Source organism: Crotalus tigris, unplaced genomic scaffold, assembly GCF_016545835.1.
Source record: "Crotalus tigris isolate CLP2741 ecotype Arizona unplaced genomic scaffold, ASM1654583v1 scf7180000019050.494769, whole genome shotgun sequence".
Lineage (NCBI taxonomy): Eukaryota > Metazoa > Chordata > Lepidosauria > Squamata > Viperidae > Crotalus > Crotalus tigris.
This window is the reverse complement of record NW_024097344.1, coordinates 314492-328471: the sequence shown is the minus strand read 5'-3', so window position 1 is coordinate 328471 and position 13980 is coordinate 314492. Positions and strand designations below refer to the sequence as shown.

General features: G+C 40.5%; 1 protein-coding gene and 1 long non-coding RNA gene across 5 annotated transcripts in view; both read right to left on the bottom strand.

Moving 5' to 3' along the window:
* Window positions 1–13980, bottom strand: part of MSRB3 (methionine sulfoxide reductase B3) — a 94262-nt gene that overhangs the window by 20508 nt on the left and 59774 nt on the right. The gene's annotated exons all lie outside the window — the stretch shown is intronic.
* On the bottom strand, window positions 334–13411 carry LOC120315008. The gene is made up of 2 exons (XR_005558582.1): window positions 12195–13411; window positions 334–559 (listed from the first exon to the last, which is right to left on the bottom strand). It is a non-coding gene; the product is annotated as an uncharacterized LOC120315008 (long non-coding RNA).

Below are 13980 nucleotides of genomic sequence, written 5' to 3'. Positions count from 1 at the left end.
AACTTCATCAACTAACACTTATATTCAAATGTTCTTCACATCTGACAGTAACAGCCAGCAGTTTTATCAATATATACTAGAAATGCATTATTTCATTGCATGAGTAAGAATTGTTGAAATGCTCTTGGCAATCACTTCCAAAATTTACATATCAAAAGACACTATTTTTGAACATTGCAAAGTGGTAAAGGCTGCTTTACAACTTTGTAAAGGCTGTCTAGAGAAAATTGGGAATGATTGGTGATGACTTTTGCCACATCTCTTTCCCCAAGCCCACCCGATCCAGGTTCCAATCAATAAGACCAAATAAATCAGAACTCCAATGCAGGAAAATTCCTCAAAGAACATGTTTATTGGATACATAATATCAGCACGATCAAAAGTGAAACTAGATTTAAACTTTCCCTCCAATAATCAAAGTAATACAATGTAAGAATTCCCTCCCCTGTACTCATGCTGTCCAATAGAACAACTTGGCAGGATTTCAGACTAAACGATCCACCTTCTTCCCTTCAGTTTCCAACTTTCAATATACTTTTGCAATCCATTTAAAAATAATCTGCACACAAAGAGAACAAAAATGCGAACATTAGCTACTCATTAACATTTGTGAGAGCATTAAAAAGTTAGGATTCTCATAATATTGGATTTTGAAATATTAAACATCCATAGTAACAGAAGTATACCTAAACTAATTCTAATTCCACTGCAGGAGCAATTATCATTAAAAATAGAAATTAGTTATTACCTTTTACTTGTTGCTATACAGGTAGACCTAAAGATACAAGGATAATGAAGTCTTCCCATTACAGTCACATATTGTGATGGCCATTAAGTAAAATGTATCAAGTATATATAAATCTACAAATTATAGAATTGGAAGGGTCTATTTATGCTGTAAGTTAAATTCTTTGCTCATTGCAAATTAAAACATTCAAACTAATGAACCCATGTAATGAAGGTGTCAGAATCCAATTATATTTCATTTCTAGTTGGGAAAAACCAACTCTGGGAAAAACCCATTTCTGCTCTCTCTGGATTCTGTCATACTACGAAGGGGAAGGGGGATGAGCAGGGGAGTTTTATGGCTCTCACTTCCTTTATTAAAACTTCAAAAGGACTGGATGTTGACTCTCACCAAGAGAACTGACCATAACAATATGGCCATCGCCTTTCATCTACTCTCTCTGAAGTCTCCCTTTTGCTGGCAGTAAGGAAAAAGGGGGAGAACAAGGATCGTCGCCCAGAAGAACTGTGGGGTGGGGGGCTGCTTGGGAATGCTTAAAACATTGAAGGATGGGAGAGAATTTCTCAGATCCTGTTTAGCATGCCTGCAATCATTTTCTCTTAATAAAGATGCCTGTTGGAAAAGATATTCCAAGAGTTCTGTCTTTTTAAGGTGTAAAGTGAGGTGGATCCTTACAGAAGGCAAGCTCATAATGTCTCTAGATAACTAGTTCCAGAAAAGTGCTGTTATCACTTTTACATGCACAGCGTATGTATGTATGCAATGTAAGAATTGAAAGCATTGCTACTCCACATTTATTCATTTTATATAGCTGCCCATTACACATATGTAACTGAGAGTATAGACACCCTTTTAATTCTCCAAAAATCCCTTCCTCCCCAATCCATCATTCCAATATCTGACATATCCCTGGGAAAGTACCTGTTTTTATCTGGTATTTAAGTATCATGAAGAAATAAATCAATGAGGAATAAATACCTTTTTAAAATGTAGGTCCCCACAAGCATAATGTATACATTCACTACTGCCCCTAAGAATCCATAACACATCTATATCCTACTGGTGTGGAATGAGAATTCCAGCAAGTACTGGAAGAACATTGTCTTCTTTGCAAAATTTAGGAAACCAAATACAGATTTAGGGATGGACTTAAATACAATCATGTACTTACATTTAGCTATCAAAAGAATAATGCTCTGCATAAGATTACCACATATTTATAATTTTATTGTTCACAGGTCTCAAAACTATTACTAAAAAGTACAAATCTACAGGCAGTCCTTGACTTACAACACAGTTCATTTAGTGACTATTAAAAGTTATAAAGGCACTGAAAAATGTGAATTATGACCGGTTTTCATAGTTACAAAGTTGTGGCATCCCCATGATCATGTGATAAAAATTCAGATACTTGGCAACTGGTTCATATTTATGACCTCTGCTGTGTCCCAGGATCATGTGATCACCTTTTGCAACTTTCTGAGAAGCAAAGTCAATGGGGAATCCAGATTCATTTAATAACCTGGTTACTAACTTATCAACTGCAGTGATTCACTTAACAACTGTGGCAAAAAAGTCATAAAATGGGGCAAAACTCACTTAAAAAATGTCTCACTTAACAACAGAAATTTTGGGCTCAACTGTGATTGTAAGTCAAAAATGCAACAAGCTATGATTTGTTTTGCTGCATTCAAGCTCCACTAGACTAATGGCATTTACTTCTAAGTAAATACCAGGTCCATGCCCCAGAGACCACAGTGAGATCCACTTGAGTCCAGATTTTAATTTGCTTATACCTAATAGACAGAATCTTAACAGACTAAAGCTATAAACTTCTAACCTAACAGATATACAGTAGCTTGGTATAGGGTATGACTATTGTGAACATTTTCATCCCTCCACCATCCATTTCAAGACTGCACAGTTTCTTGCCTTGAGCCCCTCTCTGGAATGTGCTGCCTTATCCCTGGGAAGCTACAGCACTACTGCCAACATTCCCCCCATCCCATTTCTCCATCAGCTGCACATTCCATCACAATAAATACATATATAATTATGGTGTAAAAAGTATGTAGCTTATTTCTTCAATGAAATCTTTAGGGCAAAATGTGCTCCATTTTGTACAGTGCTAATCCTCCTTCCCTAATGATTTTAAAATAATAGAAAAATTGGCACATATGAATATAGAAATGCCCCCTTTATTTTAAAAGTACATATCTATAAATTTTTGCTTATTTTCGCCAAGACAAATGTCTAAGGATACCAACTACTTTCACTATCTAGAGAGAAATAAACATAAATCTACTCATGTTACCTACTTACAACACTATAAATATTTCATACTAAGTTAGGTTTAATTACACTTAAGAGGATACAATAAATAATAAAATCAAAGTAAAATAACAAGTGAAAGATGTGTGGAACACTCTATTCTAAATAAGATTTCATTAGTACAATTCCTGCTAGCCAGCATCAATGATTCATTGTATACTTATAATAATTCAATTTTTTTTCCCTGAAGGCACTGGACTTCCACAGAAATATATCTTTTCCGTGTCAGATCTTCATGGAATATCCATTAATATGGATTTTTACCATGCCATTCATGTTATTAAAATAGCACATTTACTACATGAATATTTAAAAGTTTAAAAACACAAAATATTTTTTCTACACAAAATATCAATATGCAATTTCTTTCAGCAAAAGATGTCTCTGACACAAAAGTAAATATCATCACCAGCAATTTGTTATATCTATTTGCATGGTAACTATTGATGATTGTTTTCACTTCAAAGTCAGATTTTCAGGTTCAATTCAGTGAGTAGACTGTATTTTTTTCAGTATTTCAGTACTATGTTTCCAGGGCTCAAGGTTAAAATCAACAAACTGAAGTCTTTGTAAGTAATTGTGGTAGATTATGCTTTCATTATAAGAAAATAAACCAGTGTTGTTGTTATTGTTATATTATGTTCACAAAACAGCACTGAGATGATGCGGAGAACATCCTTTCTCAAGATCTCCAGAAGCTGGATGACTACTTCAAAAAATGGTGCCTCCAACCAAGCCTAACAAAAACAGAAGAAGCCACATTCCACTCAATGTATGCAAATTACCAGCCTTCAGTGAAGTTCCTGAAATGTATTTTACAATGTAATATAAACCCAAAAACGTAACTCACTACAAGAGAAACTCAATACCATTACACCAAAATCACAAGACAATAACTCAGAACTATGGATCAGAAATCTATCCAGCAGACCTCTGTATCTGACAATGAAAAGACATCCTCACACATGGCTTCAGTTCAACCACAAAGATGCTGATCCCACTGAATTCCTTGCCAATCTCGAATCCATTCTAAAAATGCACTACCTGGACCAAGAAACACAAGATGACATCAGTCAAAGAATCATCTCTAACATGCAACGCAACAGACAAAATGAAACACTCAGCCAAAAGAAGAATAGAGCACTAAATACACTGAAATAAGATGAAAGCATCATCATCCTACCGGCAGACAAAGGCAGACTGACGGTAGTCATGGATAAAACTGACTACTGAAAACTGAAAACCATTCCAGTGACACCAACACCTACCAAATAATCCACAATGATCCAACCAAACAGCTAGAGAACAAAATAAAAGACAACCTAAGAAAAATGGGGGGGGGGGAAACAGCTAATTGTACTAGAGAAAAATCACATTTAACTACAAGACTCCTCCCCACCCAGATTCTATTGACTCCCCAAAATACACAAGAACAGGATCCCCTTACACCAAATAGTGTTTCTACCTGGAACACTGATGTACAAACTAGCAAAAACCCTGAAGAGGAAACTCAAACACCTGATCAACGATTCAACCCACTCAATAAATTCCACAGAACAATTTCTCCAATGCATCAAACACACCAAGATCAACAAGGAAGAAATTATGGTCTCCTTCGATGTCACTACTCTCTTCACTTCAATTGACATTGACCAGGCTAAACAAACAATACACCATCTATTCACTAAACACCATGCCCACAAAAGTGATGCTACTACAGAACACTCCATGTCCACAGAAACCATCATGAAACTCCTAGATCTATGCCTCAACAAATACTTCAAGTTCAATGGGAAAATCTACAAACAAGTACAATGTACCCCAACAGGTTCACCCATATCAGGCCTAATATCAGAAACAGTAATAAAACGACTCAAATCCATAGCTCTACCACCATGCAACCAAAATTCTGGGCACACTATGTCGATAACAACTTCATCATCATCAAACACATACCACCTACTCAATAACATATTCCCTGGGACAAAATTCACACGCAAAGAGGAAACAGACTCCCATTCCTTCATGTTGACATAAGGAGACTAGACTATGGAGAACTGGAAATCTGCGTCTACTGCACACCCACACATATGGATCAGATTCTCAGCTTAGCAAGCAAACATCCCACCACACACAAAAGAAACTGTGTCCAGACCCTCTTCAGAAGGGCCAGGACACACTGCAGCAGCACACTAAGAAAAGCAGTAGAGAAAAGACTGCTTGACATCTGTCTCTGTAATGGCTATCACCAAAACTTCGTATTCCGACACATAGTACCCAAATGACAACATATCACACAGCCAAATACCATGCAAAAACTAACCCTACCATACACAAAAAGGGTATCAGAAATGTCAGCCAGAATTCTCCAACCCATAGGAATATGAAGTCCACAAAGTACGGTTATTGGATACATAATTTTTTTTTTATTTTTTTTAATAGTTTTTTATTTTTCCAAACTCTCCCCCATACATATACCACAATACTTATCAGATATTAACATACATTCCCTCCACACTCACTTACAGATACTTTTAACAAAATGAAATAAATACATACACATAACTTTGGTGTTGCTCGCCCATTTCCCCTTTCACCGTATCCACACTCCTTCTTCTTTACCTTCTTTCTCCCTTTCTTCTCTTCCCTACTTCCCTCTTCTTCCTCTCCTCTCCTTCACCACTCTCCTCCCCTTTCCTCTTCCTCCAACCTTCCTACTTCCTTCTCCCCTCCTTTACTCTTTTCTCTCTCCTCTCCTTTCTTCATCTCTCTTCAGATACAATTCAGGGGTAATGTCTGAGCAACTCCTCTCTCCAAATTTCCCTATCTGTTTTATATACAATAAGATTAATACTTCTATTTATCTAACCTTCTCGATATATACTTCTATAAACATTTATACAGCCTGCAGTTATTCAATACTGTGTCGCCTGGGTCTCCCTCCTTATCTGCTCCTTCTTCTTCCATCTAAATTGATGTTAATTATCTTTTAACTGTATTCTCTTTTCAGCCAATCATAAAAAGTTCCCCAAATTTCATAGTAGTCTGAATCTGTCTTATCTTTAATTGTCATTGTTAGTCTATTCATTTCTGCACATTCCAATATTTTCCCAATCACCTCTCCCTCTGGGGGGGGGGCTTTCAGTGCTTTCCAATTTTGTGCAAACACAATCCTGGCTGCCGTAATTACATGAATAATTAAATATGTTTTTTCTTTATTGTATTTCTCTGGTAGAATACCCAACAGGAATATTTCTGGTTTTAGTTCTATCCGTTGTTGTATCATCTTTTCTGTCCATGTTCTAATTATATTCCAATAAGTTTTAGCTTCTACACACGTCCACCACATATGGTAGAAGGAACCTGGTATCTGATGACATTTCCAACATTTCATAGACCTTCCTTAAACATTTTAGCTAATCTTTCAGGAGACATGTGCCATCTGTAAAACATTTTGTACATATTTTCTTTATACGCAGTCGCCATAGTCAATTTATAGGTTATTGGATACATAATATTGGCATGATCAAAAGTGAAACCAACTCTAAATTTTCCCCTAGAGATTCAATGTAACTAAATGTAACATTCCCCTCCCCTCTATTTGCTATAAATCATGCTACCTAATTGGCAGGCTCTGCAACTAGTCTTTGCTTTGAGCACCTGTGGGAATGGCCTTGGTTTCCATGGGACCGCTCCATGTTTAGTCTAGCATACTTTTATTTCCCCCCCCCAACCTATGTGGCAACTTAGAATGACAAAGATGGCTTTAGCCAGGCTTGTTTCAGAAGTTGACAGTCAGACTCCCCTAAAGAGAAAGTAGTTCCTGAAAGATAACAAGTATAGATACACATGTTCTGCTAATCCTCTATTTCCTGATGGTTCCCTAGGCTTTGGGGGATGTTTGTCATGAAACTTTTGTATTAACCTCACTGTCTTTATATCTCTACTCTTCACCCACGTAGCTTTTGACAAAGGGCAACCCTTTCATTGAACTAGATACTGTAATTTCCCTTTATAAAGTCTGGAGTCAAGAATTCATTTTATTTCATAATAATAAAATAAAAGTATAATGGGATCTCAGGCGGTTTCAGGTATTGGTCTCACTGTTGATTCCTTAACTGGTTTCAACAAACTGCAATGAAAAACTGGATGTACTTTTCCCAATAGTTGTGGGATCTTTAGCTCAACCATGGCAGAGTTAATAATCTTTACAATGGGGAAAAGACCAATAAATTTAGGCCCCAGCTTTTTACAAGGCAGTTTTAATCTTAAGTATTTGATTGAGACATAGATTCTCTCTCCTATATGAAATGGTTTCTGGGGGATCATCTCTTATCTGCTTGCTCCTTTTGAATCTTTGTGGCTTTCGCTAAGGCACAATGTATGCCCAAGCCCTCTGCAGCGTCTTTACTCACTCAGTTAATGTTTATGAGGAGGGGGCTTCTTGAAGGTATTCAGGCATAGGTATAAACCCCCTATCTGTAGATACTTTAAAAGGAGTAAATCCAGCACTGCTGTGCAGTATTGTTGTATGCCACTTCAGCAAAAGGCATGAGATCAGCCCAGTTAGTTTGTTGATAGTTAACATAGCATTTAAGTATTGCTCCACCACTGCATTAGCTCATTCAGCAGCTCCATTCGTACTTGGATGAAAAGCTGAGCTGAGCCCCTGGGTGGATTGGATCAGCTTCACGAACTCCCTCCAAAATTTGGCAGTGAACTGGACCCCTCGATCCAATATAATTCTTTTGGCGCTCCATGGAGCCAGTAGATGTTTTAAAAACAGCTTTGCTAGTCTTTAAGCAGAGGGAAGACCAGGGCAGGCTATAAAATGAATCCCCTGGAGACCAAAGAGCATTACCTTGAAGTGAAACTTCCCAGTGGGCAATTAAAGGCGGTTTTCCATTCATCCCCCTCCTTAATTCTTACTCGGTAGCAAGCTTCCCGCAGAACTAGTTTAAGTGAAGATCCTCCCCTTAGCTAGATTAGCTAACATGTCCTTCACCAAGGGGGTATATATTCTCCATGCTAACAGTGTTTAAGCCTTTGAAATCCATGCAGCTATGCTTGATTTTGATGGCTGGATGAAACCCATGGCCAGGTTTTTGTCAATGTATTCTCTCTGGGGTCATGGAGTACATTTTTGGCTTGGGGAATTTAACTCCTGGAAGGATCTTTATTGTATAGTCAGTAGCTCAGTGGGGGGGGGGGAGCACAGCACATTCCTTCTTACTGAACACATCGGCCAGATCCTGGTATTCTTTAGGAATAAGTTGGACCCTGGGCAACCACTCAGCTGCAATTTTCAAAGTTTCAGTCGGTTCATGTCCGGCTTCAGTGGGGGTGGCTTCCCTTTTCTTTGCCGTCATGAGTTGGAGGAAGGGGCCCTGTTCCTAATCTCATGGTTCTCACACCGTTTTTCCACCATATGGTAGGTTGCCTCTTTACAGTAAAGATCCCTGACAGCTAGAGCTTCCTCCCACATTGCTGGCCTGTCAGATATGTCTGCACGGACTTTTGATCGTGCCCTCGTCAGTGGACCTCCCTCCCCAGCCTGGACAGTCATCTGTGTTCCATCTGCAGGGGCTGCGCTGGGATTAGCATTGCTTTCCCTTTTTCTCTATCCTAGAATCTTCCCTGAATCTTTACTGTCCTCCCAAAGGAATCGGGTAGGAGGTCGGGGCTCAAGACCCCTAGGATCGCTCCTTGATAGCCCTCTATCTTAGAGCAGTAAAAAGGTTTTTGAGAGTTGGTTTAATGTCAGGGTTCTGACTAATGAAACAAAATAAAGCAGAACTCTGAGGTTTGAAGTTTCCTCAAAGTACATGTTTATTGGATACATAATATTGGCAGTCAAAAGTGAAACCAACTCTAAATTTTTCCCTAGAAATTCAATGTAACTAAATGTAAAATTCCCTTCCACTCTATTTGCTATAAATCATGCTACCTAATGAAAGTAATTGGCAGGCTCTGCAACTCATCTTTGCTCCTCCTTCCAGCACCTGTGGGAATGACCTTGATCCCCACGGGACCTGTGTGTTTAGTCTAGCATACTTTCGTTTTCTTCCCCCCTTCCCCCCAACTTATATGGCAACTTAGAACGACAAAGATGGTTTTTTTCAGAAGCTTACAGATTATCAATACATAATAATGTCATACCACCTCACATTAGAAGGCAACAAGCTCTCATTCAGCTATGGTCATGGATGCTGAACAAGGCCCTCCCTATTCACCAGGACAATGTATAGCCTATCACAAGATTGAAATCCCACAGGCCAGCTTGGAAAACAGCTATTCATTTAACATCTACTCATTTAACCCTGAGAATGCCTGGAGAAAGGAATGGTCCAAGGTACCTTCTTGTGGCTTGATCACTAGAGATCCCTCCACCAAGCCACATGGTTTTGACCTGCCTTGCTCTGTCTGATCGAAATTGAACAGACTTAGGTGTGATACTGGAAGAAGTGCTTCTGCCCTGTATTAGTGGGGATGGAAAGATTCCCCTTGTTGTGATTGTGGTCCTGATATGCAAGATTGACAAACATATTGTGCAAGATTGCTCATAACATGCATTCTCTGGTTCTGTGGGGAGAGGTTTTTCCATGGACCAGAGAGTCCATGGTTTTGTGAGCTTCCTGCATCCCATGGATGAGGTTTTGCTTGTTTGTGAGGACTGGTTGCTGGCATGCTGCAGCCCAGTACCGGTCCACAGATGGGGATGGGAACCTTTGCCCTAGAACAACTGCATGAAGCAACGCCTGAGGCAATCACCTGGATAGCTGAATTAGACATCCATGTCATGGTTCTGATAGAACAAAATAAATCAGAACGCCGAGGCTTGAAACTTCCTCAAAATAACATGTTTATTGGATATAAAACATCAATCAAAAGTGAAACCAAGTCTGAAATTCCCTTCAAGGAATTACACTAATACAAAGTAAAATTTCCCCTTGCTATGCAATAAACTACTCTACCCAATAGAGCAATTTGGCAGGCTTTCTAACAAAATGCCCAACCCTCTTCTTCCAAGTGATAGAATGACCTTGGTTCCCATGGGACATAATACTGTTTAGACTGACTAATAGAGATACTCTGTCCCCTCACCCTTTCATGTGGCAACCTAGAATGGCCAAAATGGCTGCAGCCAGGTTCATTGTAGAGTTGACAATCCATGTAAGAACCCACTTCAACTAACCACTCAAGAAAGCAGAACTCTTGAAACAGGTATTGTCTCAAAAGGATACTTTTATTAGGGATCAGTGACAGTAGGGAAGTCAAGGCGAGATCTGGGGAAAATCCCACGCAAATGGTATAGTTAAGCAAGCAATATTCTTCCTCCCACCACAATCATAATATCCATTAGAAATTTAGCCAATCCACAGGTGGGATATGTGCAGGTAACTGGCACAGTTGGCGTGCATCTCAAGGTCTTCTCCAGCTTTCATTTCTTTGTAACTGTCTCCCTGATGAGGGAGACGCATTCCTTTCTCAAGGATAGAGGCAGGAGAGGGAAAATAGAAAGTGAAGTTTATCCAAAGCTCCCCCTCCCCCCAGCAGAATGGCAGACCCCAAAAGTAGAATATATACACAAGGGAAAACACAGAGGTTTTGGGATCCTGACAATCCAGTTATGAGGCCATTGCCATACCACATATAAGTTTTATATATAATTATGTGGACTGTGTATATATGTTTACTTCTCTTCTGTCATTTTCTCATCATGTACTAAATAATAATAATTAGTTCTGAGATTTCCTTTCTACAAAGGATTAGTTAAGGGGAAAAGACAATCACTGTTATGGACTAGCATGCTGAAACAGAGCTATTTACACATATTTCATCCATTCAATAAGAAAATATTTCTGATTAAAATGATATAGAACTCTAATATTATACCATAAAACTAGAACAACCATAATTCATATAAAATTCAAGAGTTCTGATGCCATTCTCACCTTAAATGCTTTTGGAGAATATATGATGAAGCTTGACGCCATGCTTTGCAAAAACTCATAATATACTGTCCATCTTGCAGCCCATAGCAAATGGGCCAGATGGAAGAAATCCATTCTACAGCTCTTCTCTCCATCATTATCAGCTCTCACAGAAACTCAGAAGACCAATAGCACTGGTTGGTCTCATGTGGATATCATAGATTTTTTTCACTATGCGAACAATAACGGGCACATTTTGGTATGCCTTGATAGGTACCGTGTTTCCCTGAAAATAAGACCCACCCAGAAAATAAGCCCTAACCTGATTTTTTGGGGTGGGCCTAATATAAGCCCTATTTCAAAAATAAGCCCGGGGGGCTTGGTGTGGCCAGCACAAGCAGCAGCGAGCATGTGGGGGCTGGCAATGTCCAGTGGGGAGGCAGTTGATCCGGATGCATCATGCACTTTTTTGCCCAGAGGGAGACTGGAAGCTTTGTCAACTTGCAAATAGGAGCTTGGAAATGGAGCGAATCACTCGGTTTCCAAGCACTCCATTTGCAAGCAGAGGAAGCTTCCAGTCTCCCTCTGGGCAAAAGTGTTTGGATGCCTATGGGGCACTTGGAAACTGAGGGATTTGCTTGGTTTCGAAGCACCCCATAGGCACCCCAAACACTTTTCACCCAGACAGAGAAATAAGGGAGGCTAGAAGTTGTGTCTGCTTGCAAATGGGACACTTGGAAGTGAAGCAAATCGCTCTTTTTCCAAGTGTCCCATTTGCAAGCAGACGAAGCTTCCAGTGTCCCTCTGGGTGAAAAATGTTTGGATGCCTATGGGGTGCTTGGAAATCCCAACCAGCAGCTTTGGAAAACAATCCACGCACAGGTGAATCCAAAGGCCCTCACCCATCGGATTTGAGTGCTAGAGGCAGGAAGAGAGTGAGTAAGAAAAGCACGGTTTTATGTATTTGCCTTCTGTGATGACTCCCCATCTAATGCGCCAGCACAGCCAACCTCCAAAGCCGGCCCTGGAGCTCCCCCAGTCTGTCCAAGCCGAAGTAGCAAGAAAACTCCAGAACCATTTAAAGAGGGGAGAGAGGGGGTGCGGGACCTTGACGCCCCCCCTTCCATATAGACTGCACAGGGAAGGGCTTGTACATAAAAGACTCACTTTGCCTCTTTTACCTGGCCAAGAAATAACAGGGCAGATGTCTGAATGTCGGCACTGGTGATGCTTTCTTGCCCATCTTCCCTGTCAGCAGCACAGTCAGGAAAACAGTTTAAGATGCAGCGGCCACACCTGATAGGGCGGGGGTGCCTCTCGGTCCCTGATACGTCTTGGAGGACAGGGAGCGAAACCATCTCATTTCATCCTCACGTCCGCTCTCATCACACCAAAAAAAGACACCACCACCTTAGAAGATCCCCTCCACAGAGCATTTCCACACTTCTCGCCGCTCCGCTGACCTACCCAGCTCAGCCCAGCCCTCCTGCTGTCAGCTGTGAGAGGGCTGCAATGCAGAAAGCAAAACAGAGAAATGACAGAGACTGGAAGCTTCATCGGCTTGCAAATGGGGTGCTTGGAAATGGAGTCAACCGCTCAGTTTCCAAGTGCCCCATTTGCAAGCAGACAAAGCTTCCAGTCTCCTTCTGGCGAAAAGTGTTTGGGCCTCTATGGGGCACTTGGGGTAGCTCCATCCCCTCCACACCTGCCTCGCCTTGTGACAGTGGTACAGCGTGGCGGGCCACGCAGCCTCCTCCTTCTGTTCTCCATCTGACCTTGGAGCGCTTAGAGGAGAGAAATACTCAGGTGCGTTTGTTGTTTGTCGACTTCAGTTCAGTATTTAACACAATCATTCCCCAGCATCTAGTAGACAAACTGGGCCCTTTTTAGGCTTAAACACTCCTTTGTGCAACTGGATTTTTGATTTTCTTACTAACAGGTCCCAGTATGTGCAAGTTGGAACAAATATTTCTAACACCATTTTCTTGAGCACAGATTCTCCTCAGGGCTGCATCCTAAGTCTGCTGCTTTTCACCTTGTTGACTCATGACTGTTGTGCTAGGTTTGCCACCAACCATATTATGAGGTCTGTGGATGATGCAACAGTAGTGGGCTCTATTCAAGATGACAATGCAAGAAGATTGAGGGTTTGGTGAACTGGTGTAAGGAAAACAGCCTATTTTTAAACATTGGAAAAACCAAAGAGATCATTGTCAATTTCAGAAAAGGCAGGCACAGCTTCACTCCTCTGTGTATCAATGATTCACCTATGGAGATAGTTACCAGCATCAAATTCCTGGGTGCACAATTAACAAGTAGGCTGGCTTGGTTGCTCAACAGCAAGACATTGGTGAAGCGGGCACAACAGCGTCTACATTTTCTGCATGAGAAAAGCACATCTTCCTTCCCCTGTACTTACCACTTTCTACAGAGAGCATCTTGTCATACAGCATCAGTCTGGTTTGGAAGCATCACTGCTTCAGACAGGAAGGCAGTGCAGAGAGTGGTGAAGATGGCTGAAAAGATTATTGGCAGTCCCCTCCCTTCCATCCAGGACATAGCATATAAGCAGTTGCTTGAGCAGGGTCTGCAAGATTGTCTGGGACATTACATATAAAGAACAGTTGCTGGAACTGGGTATGTCTAGTTTAATGAAGAGAAGGATGAGGAGTGACATGATAGCAGTGATATCTCGGGCTGCCACATAGAAGAGGGAATTAAGCTATTATTCAAAGCACCTGAAGGCAAGACAAGAAGCAACAGATGGAAACTAATCAGAGAAGCAATCTAGAACTAAGGAGAAATTTCCTGACAGCTAGAACAATTAATCTGTGGAACATCCTACCTCCAGAAGCTGTGAATGCTTCAACATTCCAACATGGAAGTTTTTAAGAAGAGACTGGACAGCCACTTGTCTGAAATGGTATAGGGTTTCCTGCCTGAATAGGGGGTTGGACTAGATGACTA